A 17,971-nucleotide genomic window follows, 5' to 3' on the forward strand; every position below is an offset into this window, starting at 1 on the left:
CCCTAGCCTGCCAAAAGATCAGAATACTAAGTTCAAATACAGCCCAGCATGTATTGCTTTCACTCAAGATAGGAAAGAAAAAAATAAAAAGGAAGAAAGGAAGAAAAGGGAAAAAAACATGTAAGAACCATCAAAAGTCAGGCAGGACTGTTTCCATTTTAATTTCATTATCAAGTCCTTTTGTCTTTTGAGGAAATGCATTTGTTTGAATTCAATCATTTTAATTTGTTAAGGTTAATGTTACAGCCAAACTATAGAGCTTTTGAAAATTAGTTCATGTGCTGCTAGACAAAAAAAAAAAAAAAAGAATGAAAAGGTGTATTCTACAGTCACGCTGTATACTCAGATAACTTAATCAAGTTTTGAAAATATTTTACTTTTTTTTTGCTTCTGTATAGCCATTCTTTGAGAAAGATCATTCATTAAATTTTAGAAGCTTTATAGGTATATTCTAATAGTTTATTTGGTTTACAGGTATATTCTAATAGTTGATTTTATTTTATAGACTAGGATGCTCTGTGTGTATTCTTGGTGGTTTTGCTTTCTTATTTTATTGTTTGATTTTATAACACAGTGTTTTGATAAAATCTACCCCACACACTGTCTTTTCCAACTCTTCCCACCTCTACCACTTCTCCCTTCTGCTCCATGGAGTCACAGCAGCTGCAATTCCCTGTGCAAAGCCTGCACAAGATACAGCCTGTCCGCATTCCCGCACTGACCATGGAGGTGCCCGCTGTGCGGGTGATTCGGCTGCAATGCTTCCTGTTGCTTGCCTTAGTAAATAAAACTTTTGACCAACCTTGTAGCCAAGTCAATCATTTGCTTTGAGATCATTTAAAGTAATGTACTATATACTCATCTTGTATATTTTAATTTGCCTTTAAAAAAGCAAAATAATCAATCTTACTATTTCTTGGATTCCTCATGTTAGCTTTTATAAACTAAACAGGTTGCAAAGCTTTAATCTTAAATCATGTTTCTTTTTATATTTCCTCCATGTACCTGACTCAGAACAGTGTGTGTGTGTGTGTGTGTGTGTGTGTGTGTATGCATGGGGTGTGGTAATTAGATTGAAGACCTCTTCTGAAAGCAACAATGTTGAAAATAACAAGTGACCCACAAAATATGTTGAAGCCAACATGTGGACATGGGCTTGAACACCCTGTCTGTGGTTTGCTTGTTTTGTAAGTCAGTAAGGTCAAAAAAGCAACTTCTGCCTTTGTAAAACACTTGCAAAAGCTGAAGTAAGACAAAGTCCTTTAATCTTTTCTCAGAACAGGCTTTATGTGCTGTTCGGTAGATAGAGAGGCGGTCCTTTGTTAAGGGGCTGGGGCTCACTTTTGGTTAAACATCCCCAGGAATCAGTCTCTCATGCACCCTGCCACAGCCCAGGAAGCCCACGGAGCTGAAGAGACTTTGGTGATTGATGGGGATAAATACAGAGATTCACGATTGGTTAGAGTGCCAAGAATATGGGACTGTGGTTCATGGACCATCTAAGGGCCCAACTAAGATTCATGGAGCATCAAGGGGTGGGAAATTATTACAATACCCACCTACATGTGTTATGTAGAACAGTGTGGTAAATACTGTCAACACCTGATAGTGTCAGCCCCTCTCTCTCTCTCTCTCTCTCTCTCTCTCTCTCTCTCTCTCTCTTAATTCTTTCACCTTTGAGTATTCCTGAACGTTAGAATTTTTAAGGCCCTTCCTGTTTGTTTATAAAGAACTTCCCTTTCCTTAACAGACTTCAGAGCAGTTCATGTGATCCCTTGTATCCTGGCTCTGGATCCCCACTGTTAGAGGCCCAGGCTGCTCACTCTGCTATACCTTGCTCCTTGTTAGGTCTATTAAGAAGTTTGGGTGTTTGGTGGAACCCTGACTTCAGTGTTCTTTGCCAGAAGGCTTTGGGGTGACCCTAGATAGGAGTCAGCATCTGTCAGGGGTGAAGAAGAGTGGCCTCACCCCAGTTCTCTTTCCTCCTTGACATGAGGCCTCTCGGCTTTGCAGATACAGCTCATTGCTCATGCCTTTTGGTAGTCCCTGCTTCCTTTATGTTTTATTTAGAGCTGTGGATAGCATTGCTCAGAAATGTGTTCTGATATTGCCAGTGCATCACAGCCAGATACAAAGCTGCTGACTCCTCTGCCACCTTGGGAGCGCCTCCCTAGCTTACTTCATTATCTCAGTTCTATCCCTTATCTTATTGTAAACCCCAGGGTATTCTGGTAAATTTAAAAGCATTTCTGAGTAACATTATTTGTGTTTTGTAGTTGAAAACTCTTCAAGGAAAAGATGTAGTGTTTATTGGAAGCAGAGGTAGAGATTAATTTTTATGTTCGTGTGTATCATATATTTCATAACCTAAAAAATAAATATATTGTTAATAGTGACTAGGATACAGTGATAGAATAGAATTAGTCTCCAGCAGGAGCATATTCAAAAGCTTTGGGGATAATTCAGATAACAGTTAAAGAGAAGGAATGAGTATTGTGGTAATTAAAATGACAGGCTTTAAACAATGCAAACTTATGAAACTGTATTAAGATAAGTTTGGTGACTATTGACATTTCCTGAGCAAGTAGCAAGCCAAGCAATAGAATGGAAAGTCAGTCAGGCTCACTGTCCTCCTACCTCAACCTTACAGGTGCTGGGATTATAGGTGCGAACCATTGCATTTTGTGTGTGAATATGTGTGCATGTATGTGCATATGTTTGTGTGTACCTATATATGTTTATGTGTATGTATGCATGTACATATGTGTATACGTTCTTGTATGCATGTATGTGTTTATATATGCTTTGTATGCTCTGTGTACATGTATATATGCATATTGTGTATATAAATGCATATATGTGTATATGTGTGCATGTGTGTATACCTGCATGTGTGTCTGTATATGTGTGTCTGTGTGCATATACATGAGTATATGTATAGGTATGCATGTACATGTGTGCATGTTTATCTGTATGTGTTTATATATGAGTCTATGTGTATATATGTATGTGTATGTTTGTATGTGTGTATACATATGCCTTTATTATGTGTATGAAGCTATTGCTTTATTGTTTCCTAGTTTGAGTTGTCACAAAAGCCCAAAACAAAACAGAAAGCCTAACAAAATTCTTTTTCCTCTTCACTCTTACATAACATGACTATTTCCTCTCCATGTTTTTAGGACTTTCCCCTGAGAAATGATTTTAAATGCTGCAGGGATAAGATAACACAACCCTCAAACAGAAGGCAGAGAACTCAGTCACCCAGGTCACTGTGACCTGGCACAGCAGTTTCCCACAGCCTGCTTAGTGTTCCTGAGCTCTAAATTACTCAGACATAGCCTCTTCCTGAGGGCAGTGGCAGTGGCAGCCCTTACCTGGAGGACTGTGCTAGGGGCAGGCCCAGGTCCTGGGCAGGCTCCTGGGCTGCTGAGAGTCAGTGAGCAGCTTCTGTGCCATCTTCCTGTCTGACTGATAAGAAGTTGGGAGGGAAAAGTAGTGGGGAGGGAAAGAGTGATGGATATGACCAAAATGTGTTATATCCACATATGAAACCACCCAGCCATAAGGACATTTGCAGACCCTTCTAATGGCAGTAGACTGACCCGACAGGGGAGGTAGCATTGCTGCCCAGCACACCCTGCCCACTCTGCCCCCACCCTAACTCCTCAGTCTGCCTCTTAGGCCTGCAACCCTTGCTCCTTGCTGTGAAGCAAGCTGGAGTGCTCCCAAGATGCTCGCTTTGTTCTTTGCCGTGTTGTTCACTGGGAACCAGACATTTCGTGTTCTGTAGGTTTTAAAAGCAACTCTGGACAATTCAGCTTAAAGCATTTATTCAAGAGCTGCTTTCTCTTTGCTCCTGCAGAGAATCAGTCACTCCTGTGCTGGGCCGACAGGGGGGCACTGCTGTCGGAGTCCTCTTTTTCTCTGTTATTGGTAGCTCTTGGGGGAATCTGTTTTCCTCTTTGCCTGTCTTTTCTTTTGCTTCATCCGATTAGCCATCAATCTAGCCTGTTGTCAATTCCACTTTGCTCATGGCTGTTTTTCTGTCAGAAGCTCCACTTTTGCTACTTTGGTCTTTCATGACTGTACCCAGGAGGCCTAGGGTTTTTCTCTGCTTTCTTGGACATATGGAATGTAGTTGCACTAACATCTCACTGGTCTTGCCTGTGAATCATGCTGTCGTATTCCTGTGTTCACTAACGTTTAAAGTGTAAATACCATCTCACATACTCACTGCAGATCAGCGACAGCCTTCAGTCTCTTAAAGAGACCATTACTGAGACAAGAAATGGTAGCAGTTGCTCTCCACGACTCCCTGTGGCAGTCAGGACACTAAGAAGCCAGTCTTGTTCTCTGTTCATATATTGTCATTGTTTGTTTGTTTGCAGTTGGCTGATCTTGAACTCTTATGTAGATGAAGATGAATTTGAAGGTCTGATCTTCCTGTCCCTACTTCCCAGGTCTGAGATTGCAGAAAAGTACCAGAATGCCTGAGTCTATGAGCTGTTGTAGTCTGAGCTATTAGCTGATCTTACCTGGTTACTACAGAGTGGTATAAACCAGAGTAATGATAAGAAATTAACCTCTTAGAAAGTGCATTTTGCTGATGTAAATCATGAGTTCATGTTCACGTAGAACTCAGGAGGTCTTGGTTTGACAACCGACATTGTGATAGATTCTGGACTGCATTAATGATTGTTTTTAACTTTCTGCAACAACTTTAAAAACTGTGAAGCATTCTGGGATGTTATTATAATCACACCTCTAATGAGCACTAGAAATCAAAGTTCAAGCCTGGCAGAGCCTCCAGAAAGTTAGGAGGACATGTGACAGCTGACCTAATCCCATTTCCACTGCTGGACACTCCTATCAGAGATGTACTGAACCTATGAGGTTTCAGGAGCTATTGAAACCAGCCATCCTGGGATGACATGTCTCAATGTACATGTGTTCGTGTATTCGTGTGTGTGTGTGTTCATGTGTGTGTTACAAACAAAAGGAAGATGGCAGATGCTGGACATTTGGTTCTCACTCTCTGCCTTGCTTTTCTGTAGATTTTTTTTCTCCCTCTCACTTGTGTGGCTTCTTCTCAACTGGTGACATCCTGGGTCAATTTTAAGAGGTCCCTGGTGTTGTGGTTTGAATGAGGAATGTCCCCTAAAGGCTCATGTGTTGGAATACTTGGTTCCCAGTAGGTGGTGCTGTCTGGGGAGGCAATGTGGACAGGTGGAGGAAGTACTTCACAGGGGATAGATTTGAGGGTTTATCGTCTTCTTTTAAAAGTGCTCAATGCTTCCTTTATTGAAAGGAGCACATTAAGTTTTTGGCCGTCCCTGACCTGAATCTAACTTGGGGATCAGTACAAACAGGTGTGTAATCACACATGAAATCTTGCCAAAGAAACGCTGAAGTTGCGGTATATTTGCAAAGGCATCAGTGATGTTTTTTTTTAGTCATGACATTTTTTTTTTCTTTACAATGAACCTATACAGTGGATATAAGAGAAAGGGTTCAGGGCTAACCTTCCAGGCTCTGGCATGACACTGACTCAGGAAAGAAAGAGAAGAGGGTTGGGGTGGGGGTAAAAAGGAACAGTAGAAATGGGCAGATGAAAGGAAGAAGAAGGACCAGAAGGAGGCTGGAAGAAGGTTTCCTGAGGAAGGAATCCTCTCCATGTTTCAGCACACCTTAGACTTAAATAGCTAAAATAGTCTTAGGTTTGGCAAAAAAAAAAAAAAAATTGTAAGGATAAAAAGACAAAACTTGAAACTCAGATCAAAGTACTGAGGATATGTTGAAGTCAACAGGAACGCAATTTGAAAAGTAATGTTTTCATCAGTGAACTAAAAATGTCTTTTTAGAAACAAAAGAATGCAGGTACACAAGAGTTGAGTGTTGTCTTGTTTCCCCGGGGAATGTGAATAAGTTGCTTCTCATGCCAGATCAAGCACTGACTACAGAACAGAGGAACAAATACCCTGAAGAGCAACTCAGAGAAGCAATGAGTTCATTGGGGTTACTTACAGGAGCGTGGATGAGGGGTCAGGACAGGAGTGTGGACAAGGGCAGGACAGGAGCGTGGATGAGGACTCACTGACAGGAGCGTGGATGGCTAAAAGGCAGCTGTCATCATTGAGAAGTCCAGCCCAGCCTGGGTGCTGACTCAGAAGCTCCATCCCTATAGCCCCCTGCATGCTTGCAGAGGGTTCTGCACTCAAGGGGACAGACTGTCTCCTACAGGCAGACCCGTGACTCAGTTCTTGTCCATAGCAGTTACTTACTCCTTGTATAATCTTGCTGAATCTGTAAACTTCTGATTTCCAGGATATGTGAGGTTCATTTCTTCTTTGAGTCTAATGAGCCCAGCCTTGCAGAAGAAGGAGAAGAAAGTGCTACACAGCACATCACCCCTCCATCTGGTGCTTGCTTCATCTCTGCTTCCTTCTTTTGCAGTGTTTTCTGAGTCTTGCAGGGGGTGATGTAGATGTTTGTATGTGCCTCAGCATTAGGCAATTTCAATGAGAGCTTTTTACCAGGTTATTCCACATTCTTTGGTCATGTGGTTGGAAATACAGATTCTTTATTCCTTTGTCAGCAACATTAACTCTCCAATCAGGTGCCATGTTGTAAATCTCTACATATACATATATATGTAAAGAGTATATGTACGTTACAGGCCATCCATTATGCAAAGGACTACAGAAACTGCAGAAGTGTTTCCTGAGGTTTCAAAACTAGGCTTATGGACTTGCAAATAGATTGAGTTTATAAGTTAAAAACCTAAGCCAGCTGCCAGGAAGAAGCCTCACCCACAGGGTCAGGTGGCCGGGCCACAGGGTTGAGAGAGGAGCCGTGGATTTGAGTCCAACTGCAGAGATAAAAGCACATATCGTTTATGATATAGTTGAGGCACACGAGTGGGTGGACGGGGACTAGAGGTCCGTACAGGCCGACGAGAGGATGGGCAGAAAGCACTGGCTAGTCCAAGTGAACAGCAGGGAGCCACTGAGCGGAAGTCCTGGGGATAACAGGAAGTTCTCTCCTTGTCGGTCCGTGCTCACATGTGGGTGTCAGATGAGAGGTCTGTGCAAGTCCTCACCCTCCCAGCGCTGGTGTCCACTTCCTTCAGGAGTCCACCAGTCTGGTGTGTCTGATAAGCTTGTGGGCCTGGTTTCTCTGATAGGATTTTTTAAATTTATTTATTTATTATATACACTGTATTCTGCACCAGATCTCATTACAGATGGTTGTGAGCCACCACGTGGTTGCTGGGAATTGAACTCAGGACCTTTAAAAGAACAGACAGTGCTCCTAACCTCTGAGCCATCACTCCAGCCCCCTCTCTGATAGGATTTTTATACACCCACGTGTCACTACAGCTTCAATTCACCTTAGTAATTTGTAATGAGGCGTCCTTTCTACTCCTGGGAATCAGTCATATATTAGTCTGTACTGCGTGGATGGGGAGGGTCCATCCAGGCATACAGTCATCTTCAAAAGGGAGGCAATAGCTGCCTATAAAATCGAGGTTTTTAGGAGGAGGTACAGTTTGAAAACTGTTTCACTTGGAGCAAGACAGCCAAGTCCCTAGACAGTACCCGTTCTCCTGTCTTCTGGTGTTTGATAGGGACCTGATGCACTGTTATACCAGCCATTATGGAGACTTGGTTGTTGTCATCTGAATTATCTCCACGGCACTCAGGCTGACTCCATCCACTCCTTTGTCCCACAGCCTCACAAGCCAGGCTGTGGCAGGTTCTTTCCTTGCTTGTTAAAAGTATTTCCCAAATCAAGCAGTTCCAAGGCAGAACACTTCCTGATAATCACAACTGCTTGCATCGGGTCCCCAAGTTCCCCGTCTGCTTTCTGAAACATGGATTTTCTCTTCCTCTGCGATAAAGGCTGGACCTGAAGGTTATAGACAGGCCTTGGGGCTGACTACTCTTCCAGGCACAGATTGTGGAAGGATGCAGATGTATTTAAATGTGAACAAGAAGTTGACAACAACTTCATATTTTCTTATTATTATCTCAAGGATCATTTTTAATTTCATTATTACATGTATTTACTACTGGTGTGTGTGTGTGTGTGTGTGTGCGCGCGCGCGCGTGCGCGTGCACGCGCGCGCGCATGCGCACTTGAAATGCACGTGTACATGTGCCAGTGAGTGCACTTATATGATCACACATGCATGCCATTGTGACTGTATGGAAGTCAGAGGACAGCTTTAGGGAGTTGTTTCTCTTCTTCTACTGTGTGGGTCCCAAGGATTGAACTCAGGTCACTAGGCTTGTCTTCAAGTGTTTTTACCTACTTGATGACTAGATCAGTTTTACTTTTGCTTTACCACCCCAGCCTCAGACTATTTTAAGAAAATCTTGGCCGGGTGGTGGTGGCACACGCCTTTAATCCCAGCACTCGGGAGGCAGAGCCAGGCGGATCTCTGGGAGTTCGAGGCCAGCCTGGTCTACAAGAGCTAGTTCCGGGACAGGCACCAAAGCTACAGAGAAACCCTGCCCCCCCCCCAAAAAAAAAAGAAAAAGAAAAAGAAAATCTTGGACATTAATTTTTATTTTAAGAAAATCTTGGACTATTTATTTTCTCCACTTATTGACAATGAAGTATCTTTAAAAAAGAAAGAATCAAGATTGGTAAAATATAAGTATTCTTTTTAAATTGCATTATTTTTAAAAATCACACTATCACATTTAAATCCATAATTCCTTGCTCCTGCGCCTTTGTTGACTTTCCCTGGAATGAAAGCTTCCCAGACTTCCCTGCGGTGATAAGACAAGCTGCATTTCCAGAAAGAACATGGTAGGGTAATGGAGAAATTATAATGAGCAAAAGACATGGGGTTTGCTGTTTCCTACAGTGGTTGGAATGCAAGGGAAAGTATACAGATTAGATCTGTCCTGTAGAGTCCATACTGGGAGTCCAAAGCTTGGGGCCAATGGGCAGAGTCAGAAAAGAGCAGGAAGAGAATGAGGTAAAGGTGACAGAAGACAACCGATGTTCTAAGGGGAGGTGAAGCATCCCATCCTGGCGGGGGGATCTCAAACTCAGCAAGAAAATGACTCAAAAGCTTCAGGAAGTCCCTGAAATTCACCAGATCCCTCCTTCCCCAAGCATATGCAAGCATTAAGGATTGCCAAGACTCTCAGACCAGCTGAGCTCCCTGGAAAGAACAACTCCGACCTGCTGAGCTGCCTGCAGGCTGTGCAGGGTGCTCCAGGTTCCCAGCTTCGTGAACCATTGCCCATGCTGGGTGGGCTTTTGGACATAACCACTGTCTTTGAGTCATTTCCACTACTGTAAGTAACCCCTCAGCAATATTTCTATCACAAACACTGATAAACTTATTGGTTCACTAAGCTGGGATTTGGTGGTCCCTTACTTTGGTCTGCTGTCAGTTCCTTACCTGAATTGAGTAGACATTTGTTTGCTGTCTGTGAATATTTCTGATGAGTTAAATGAATGGTATCATCATCATTTGTGTTGTTCTTTACCCACATGTGAGTGACAAGGAAACCCAGACCGAAGAGCAGCTACTGTTGAGTACCGGAAGAGCAGTGGTCCCTGGAGATGCCTGTCTCAGGATAGAGGACAGGACTCATGACCAACAACTAAGGATAACTCTTGGGTGCCAGGAAGGAGACACCTACAGACAAGTGGAGTTAATACAGAGTTTAAAATGCTATGAAAAAGACAGTAAGGTGTGTGTGTGTGTGTGTGTGTGTGAGAGAGAGAGGGGGGGATCTCAGAAATGCAACCTCTTTTCCTTGTGTACTATCTCTTCTGGCTCCGAGACAGACATCTATGCTAAGAATTTCCCTAGGAATGCATTTATTTCACCCTCCACAAGTTCTAGTATCTAAAGGGATATTGGGGGCTTCCCTCAGCTTCTCTGATAGCATTTCCCTCTGTACAGGGGCATGAGGCTTAACCAGATGCAGAAAGCATCTCTGTGGTGCAGTTGCAAAGGAAGGATCCTCACACAGCCCCTTCAGTAAAGCCTGTGTTGACTCAGAAATGAGTCAACAGGCTGTGAGATGCCTCCTGGGTAAGAAGCGGCTCTTACTGCAAAAGAGTGAGAACCTGAATTTGGATCCATAGCACTTACACAAAAACTTGGCACAGTGGTGCCTTGAACACTGCTGAAGAGCTGGGGTTGGGTGGAGACAGGGGTATCCCTAGAGTTCATTGGCCAGTTGTCCTCACTGAATGAGCTCCAGCTTCAGGAAGAGAGCCTGAGTTTAAAAAAATAAGGCAGATAGTGGTAAAGGAATTTACATCTCTCCTGTGCATGAGTATGCTAGTGTGCATTCTCTCTCTCTCTCTCTCTCTCTCTCTCTCTCTCTCTCTCTCTCTCTCTCTCATGTGCGCGCGCGCACACACACACACACACACACACAGACAGAGGGAGGGAGAGAGAGTTCAAGCCTCAGTCACTATTTCATAGATTTGTGTAGGCAGAAGATTGACACTTCGTTCACAAGCTGAATGACATAACACTCTGGGGGCCCCTGTGCACAGGGCCTTGGAATACAAAAAGAGAGTCGAGTAGCCAGAGAGTGGATTCATGATAACCAACGAGACAAGCCGTGAGAATCTACTTGGGTTCTGCACCTGCAACCAGGGACCGGGCTCACATGAGGACATTCTGTGGGGACAGCCAAGAGCAGGTCGGTGGCTATTGAAATGACGTTAGTGGATTTAACATTTATTTACCCAGAACTTCCCACGTGCCTTGTGCTCAAGAGGCTGAGTGATGCTCCTGGTTTGTTCCCTCCAGGAGTCTTCATTGTAAACAAGATTTCAAGGCAGCTGATGTTATTATTGTCGCACATGTCAACAGCTCCCGATGGCTCGTTTGTATTGTCTGCAGTGGTACCCGCGAAGCCCTATTAGGCTGCAGCTAAGTGACATTTTTCTCACCGTTTCTTCTTCCCACTCGTATAACTGGCATATATTGTAGTGTGGTCTGTGTCATCCTTTCTCATTTTGCAGCAAAATGTCCACATTTCTAATGCAGCCACCCCAAGGTGGTTCTTGAGTTCCGGTGACAAGGATCACTTTCTCTAGTGAGAGGAGCTGCTTCTCGGTTCCTTCCGGGTCTGTGCTCATGGAGCAGCCCAGATTGTTTGACAGCAGAGACTTCAAAGTTGATTTCTAGGATGATTTACAAAACTAAATGAGAATTGGGTGGACTGGGAACACATCTTTGAAGTTAGTGATGGCCTTTACCTGTTGGAAATGCACAGACTATCTGTTTGCATGGCGAGCTTACGGAGCATAATGAAGTTTAAGAAATAGCTATAGAATTAAATTATTTCCAAATCAATTTCAAAACTCGCCTTTTTGGAATTCAGAACCTTTATCACAGGAGCATTGAATTTCTAAGCTGCACGACTCTCAGTGAAAGGATCTAATTCGTTTTGGTGTCTCCATCAATCCAAGAGTGAATCAGTCAACCGGAGTTTTCCCTTGTGACAGTATAAAGGAAGCTGCAGTGACCTGGGACAAAGCTCAGGAAGTTAGGAAGGGAGATTGAAACAAACTGTGTGCCTGCCAGGGCTATGCAGACGCTCTGCAGGGAGTGACCTTAAGGGGGCGGGCTTCGTTTAAAACTGGCTTTGACAATTGCATATTTGAGAACACAGAAAAAAATCTGGGGAGGGTTTGTGGTATCAGGGCCATCCCAAGTAAGCTTACAGCTAATGGTTAACAGGAAATACAGGATGATTAGCTATGGTGTGGAGCTAAGCTGAATCTCTGGGGATCTGGGACAAGAGAGTAGGTAACAGGTAATTCAGGGGGTGTTCAAAGTGCTGAGAGTCAGGCATCCGTATGACACTTATATCAACGCTCAGGACATCTCAGAAGAGGGGGACAAAAACTGTAAGAGCCAGAGGATGACGAGGAATGCCATCTCATGGACATGACAGGCCTCTTGCACGCATGAACTCATAGGAACCGTGGTTATCTGCACAGAGCCAGCAGAGGCAAGCGCTTAAAAATCCCAGCATGGAGGGGAAGGTGCTGAGGAGGCCACGCCCCTAACTGAGATACTGTGGGCAGTTACTGCAGTGGGGATGGAGAGTCAAGGGCTTCAGTCGGGGCTGGGCAGTGGTAGTTTACACATTATCCCTCCCACACCCAAGTACATGTGGGCAGGACTAATTAGTTTGGTGGCTTAAAAATAATTTTAATAATAATTGTGATAATTGAAGTTTAAAAGAAGGCATGAAATAGGCAGTAAGATGTGTTTGAAAGGGCCCAGGGGAGCTAGAAGAGGGCAGTGGGGATAGCTATGATCAAGAAACTTTGCCTAGGTATATGAAATTTTCAAATAAACTAGTAGGTGGTTTTAAAAGAGTGTGGTGGACATTAATGATTGGCAGAAGACAGAGTCTTTTTTTTTTTTTTTTGGTTTTTCGAGACAGGGTTCCTCTGTAGCTTTGGTGCCTGTCCTGGAACTAGCTTTTGTAGACCAGGCTGGCCTCGAACTCCCAGAGATCCGCCTGCCTCTGCCTCCCGAGTGCTGGGATTAAAGGCGTGTGCCACCACCGCCCGGCGACAGAGTCCTTTTAAGACAGAGTCCAAGGAGAGAAGCCATCTTACTTAGGTGGCAGTGGCTCTGGGACAAGCTGAAGCTGAACTTTCTCTTGCTCCTTGCTCCTCTGTTACCGGGGAGACACCACACTTGGCAAGCTGCAATAGCAACTTTATTCGTCAAGCTGACTGACGATGTCTGAGGGTTACCTGGGGCAGAGTCACTCCCAGGAAGAGCTGAAATTAATCCAAAAGGATGCTTTGGAAATCCAGACACAAGAGCAGTTCAGAGGTGCCAGTCAGGGCATTTGGAGACCTAGGAAAGAGGGAGGGGGTCACTTGCACTTGGGTGGTCAGGAGGCATGAAGCAGCGTGTGATCAGTCCCCCGCTTTCCAAGGACTCTGCAACTGCACTTACCATATTCTGTATTTGTGAGTAGGTCTCCCCCTTTTATATCTTAATAAATCCTTGATATTCCTTAAAGGGACACATATGGATTTATCATAACAGGTAGATGCTATAGCTACCTGTTTAAAATTGCTGTGTCTTCTTGCTGAAGCAACCAATTAGCATGTAGTTATTTTATTTTTTTAAACATCTCCTTTTAAAATCTCATATGCTCTACACACCATCTCTACCAGTATATATACATATGATATATGTATCATCTATAAATATAACATATGTATCTATGCACGTGTGTGTATGTGTGTGTGATGTGTGCATAGAAATAAGTTAGGGGATACAGGTGGGCAAAAGACACCCATGGGGCACCCTGGGTCCTCATGGTCCAGGCTTCCTAAGGGCACCCATGGGCTGCTGGGTACCTTGGAATACCAGGTGGGTGGGTGCATTCTGATGAGCAAGTATATGGCGAAGAAATTGGAGAGGAAGGGGTGAAATGGCTTGTATGCTGTGGAAAGAGGCAGGGCTGAAGGGTGACATCTGGGCCTGGGTTGCTGCCTTGAGCCATGTCTGGGTCTACGGTCCTATCACAGTCGGGGTCTGCGCTGATGGTCATGATCCATGTTGTCACCAAACGGCACGGGTATGTTCAATGTCTGGACTTCCATCTGCGGTCATTTTGGTTTCTGAGGGCTATGCTACCACTGAGGACATGTTGATCTGAGTGGCCTATGTCCACTGGAGGACATGATGATACCTGGGCCCAAGCTGCTGGATCCATGGTCCTGTAGCAGCCAGGGTCTGTGTTGATGTCCATGGCTTCAGTAACCACTGAAGGCAATGCAGATGACCAGGGTCTGGTCAGACACCTGAATTCATGATGGTGTCCTAGGGTCACTCTACCACCAGGGCCATGTTAATCTGGATGGCCTGTGCTGCCACTTGTGGCCATGGTGACATCTGAGCCTGGGCTGAGGCATAGGCCATGTCTGGGTCCCTTGCTCTACTGTAGCCAGAGTCTGGGCAGATATCCATGGCTCCTGATACTCCTAAAGGCCATGCAGATATCCAGGGTCTGGAATGTCATCTGAGGCCAGGTGAAAATCTCAGGGTCATGCTGTAGCCAGGATCATACAGATCTGAGTGGCCTGCACTGCCACAAGATGATGTAAAATGCTGGCCCAGTCTGCCGTTGAGGGGTGTGTCTGGGTCCATGGCCCAACCATGGCCAGGATCTGTGTTGATGTCTGTGGCTCCTGATACCACCAAAGGCTATGTGGATGCCAGGGGTCAGGGCCACTACCTGGGACCATTCTGGTGGCTGAGAACCATGCTGCCATGGGGGCCATGCTGATCTGAATGACCTGTGCTGCTGCCTGGGTCCAAGCTTGAGCAGCTTATGGGGAGTACATCTGGTCCATGTTCCTGCTGCAGCTGGGATCTGTGATAATGTCTGCGGTCTGTGTTACCATGGGGGTATCATAGGAACCATATGTATTGATATCTGAGGATCAGGCTGAGCAGGTCTTGCCACTCACTGACCAAGATAGTTGGCCCTGCGCTTTGCTGGATGCTACAGCAGGAGAGATGGCCCTACTCCACATAGGAGAACTATATCTTCCTACTCAGGAGAGATAGTCCCACCCTCACCATGGGCATGGGAGAGCTGGCGCCAATGATTGAGTCTAGAAAAGCTGGCCCTGCCCCTCACCTGAGGGGGCAGTCCCTGTGGCTCAGACTGACCAGCTCAGCTATCACCCAGACCCACATCCTGGGACTTGGGTTTGTCCACCCTAACGCGTTCTCTATTTACAGTCTGCTGGAGTGCATGAAGGGACTGGCCCTTTAGAACAATAGCCACAGGATCTCCATTTGAGGCAACAGCAGGATGTCCAACAGGAGTTTCAGTGAGGGTCCAGTGATGATGGCTTGCCAGAGGCCTTGAACCAGACCACTGACTCACTGCAATGAGTATTTTGTAGGTGGGGCTGATGGGACAAAAGGGTCTACTGTGTGATACATTGCATGTCTCAGTGCCACTGAGATGAATAAAGAGATGTTAAAAAGATGGAGGAGCAAGGTGGGTTTTGTTGTTTTTGTTGATGTTCTGTTTTGCTTTTAATTAATTTGGGACGATTCTGCAGGGGTGAGGAGCAGATATAGAGGGTCCGGGAGGTGAGTGGGACTGAGGTGCATGATGTGAAATTCTGAAAGAATCAATAAAGAATTATGCTATTAAAAATAAATTAGTATTTGTCTGACATCTATGCTAAATTTTTAGTCATTTTCCCAGTTTTATTAAGAGAATCAATGAGCACATCGTTTTGTTTACAGAGTACATGTCTTGCCAGTCTTGGGCTTCCAGGCTTCCTCTGTTCCTATGTTTGATGCATCTGCCTGGAGGGTTCTGTGTCCTTGTCCACTTATCCTGGGATCACCGATAATGCTGCCATTCTTTTCCCTCACGCCTTCTGATTTCATTATCTTTCTTTCCCTGGGTATCTCCACCCTGCGCCTGACTTGCCTGGTTTTCTTCTTTGAATTCTTCATTTTGTTTTCCTTCTCTACGAATGCAGGAGGCATTCTTTCTCCATCTTCATGAACCTGTAAGGATCAACAAGCTCAGTCCCTTCAAAACATTTAGAGCAGTAGCTCGCGACTACAGGTCATACCGAATGTTTCCCATATTAGGTATTTACATTACAGTTCATAACAGCAGCCAAATTACAGCTATGAAGTAGCAAGGAAACAATTTTATGGTTGGGGGCCACCGTGACAGGAGGAACTGTGCTAAAGGGTGGCTGCATTAGGAAGGTTGAGAACCACTGATTTAGAGGGTGACAAGCATATTGTTACACCTTCAGCAGTTTAGAATACTCGAGCTCTGATCGCTCTTTCCTGACTACCACACTGGTGTTTCTGACTTCAAAGATGAGGAATTTTTTTGTAGACCTGTTATCGCTACTTTTATTAAGACTTTACTTATTTACATTTTAAGTAGATATGTGTTTGCATGCATGTATATCGGTGCCTGTGAGGTCAGCAAAGGAAGCTGGATCCCCTGGAGCTGAAGTTAGAGGTGGAACTGAACTTGGGTCCTTTGTAAGACCAGTGTATGCCCTTAACTACTGAGCCATCTCTCGAGACCCTTGTTGCTATTATTTATTTATTCACCTATTTATTCAGATGCTGCCTTCTTTGCTCATCATTGTTCTTCTGTCTTGAGCTCTTCTTGAGATTCCAGTGTGTTTTTTTGAAGCACCATGGACACCGACGGCCAGTGTGGACTGCAGGTCACTTTCGTCTACAAACCCTTCTCCACTGTTCACAGCCTGACAATCCTGATCCAGGAGATAACTCAAGGCATAGCTCAAAAGTCTGGTTACCATGGGTGACAGCTTCACAGCAGGATTCCTCAGTCCATTCTGAGTGAGGTAACACAGACTCAGAAAGTCAAACATGGTACGTACTCATTCGTAAGTGAATATTAGCTGTACAATAAAAAATAACTGTGCACAAGCCACAGACACGGAGAGACTAGGTAACAAGGAGGGATCATGGGGGATGCCCGGATCTCCCTAGGAAGGGGAGATAAAAGAGATTTCATGAGTGAACTGCGGGTGGGTGAGGATGGGAACATGAGTGATCAGGTGGTGGGGATGGAGAGGGAGAGTACTGAAAGAGAATATTGGGGAAAAAAGGAGCATTTCGGGGACAGGCAAAACCCAGCCAATGTTCTATTGTATGTCTAGGTGTGGATGTCTTCCCGTTTCCTCAGTTCTGTAGAGGTTCATGTCTGAAGATGGGCTTCTCACCCATCACTCCCACTTGACTCCCTTGCTCTTTGTTGTCTCTTTGCAATACCTTGATGGGATAAGGTTTAGATGTTCTTAATTAATTTACTCTGTGCTCATATTTGTCCTATAATTTTGTTATAACTCTCTATGTAACAATTTGGCCTTTTCTTCTAGATCTGTGTTCAGAACAGTAGTCTTTGTTCACCCTCTAGCAAGGGAGATTTCCATGATTAATACCATAGCTGAGAGAAAATTATAGACAGACAGAGACAGATAGAAGACAGACGAAATATGGGTAAATAGAAATGGTAGAGATAGAAATAGATGAGAGATAAATATGTAGAGATGATATAGGTAGGCAGGTAGGTAAATAGAGAAAAAGAGATAGATATAGAGATAGATACTGATGATAGATTATGGATGAATATAGAGAGATAAATGGTTAGATAGATGGTAGATAGACATATAGATTGATGATGGATAGATAAGTAGAAAGTTGGATAAATAGGTAGGTAAATTGATGGGTAGGTAGATGATATATAGGTAGATGAGATGATGGATGGATGAATGGACAGATATATTGCTTTTACTCTATTACCTGTAATACTTTTAAAGGTCTATTTTTAAATAACATGCTAAATATTATTTAAATTAGATAATTAAATATTAATTAAATAATCAGTTAAAATGTGTCTCATAGCCACCATTTGGTTTTTCATCTTAAATAGAGGGCAGCTATGCCTCTCTCCAGGTTGTTTCTCACAGCTGTTAGAACTCCTTGGTCATTCCCACTCCAAGAAGCTTGGCTAGCTTCTTCCCTACCTTATACTTTTACTTTGTACTTTTTTTCTGTCGAAGTACTCATTATCTACCTTTTCAACAGACACGCTTCTTCTGCCCACTTCTCTACACCTGAGGTCCCGGAGATCAGGTCTATTTCTGTTTACCTGGCACATGCTATTCCAAGAGTCTAGCATGCTAATAAAACCATCATTGCTCTCTAATTTTCTACATGCCTTCAGGGGTACAGAAAATGGAACCAGGAACCTCCAACATGCTAAACAGTGCTATGCCAGTGACTTGCATCTCCAGCCCTCCAATGATTTGTGTTTTGTTAATATTTTAGAAAATTATATTTTGTAATGAATAAGGAAATATAAGACATTAAGAAAGCCTAGACTGTGTGTGTGTGAAGGGAGAGAGAGAGAGA

This window comes from Microtus ochrogaster, unplaced genomic scaffold, assembly GCF_000317375.1.
Source record: "Microtus ochrogaster isolate Prairie Vole_2 unplaced genomic scaffold, MicOch1.0 UNK18, whole genome shotgun sequence".
Lineage (NCBI taxonomy): Eukaryota > Metazoa > Chordata > Mammalia > Rodentia > Cricetidae > Microtus > Microtus ochrogaster.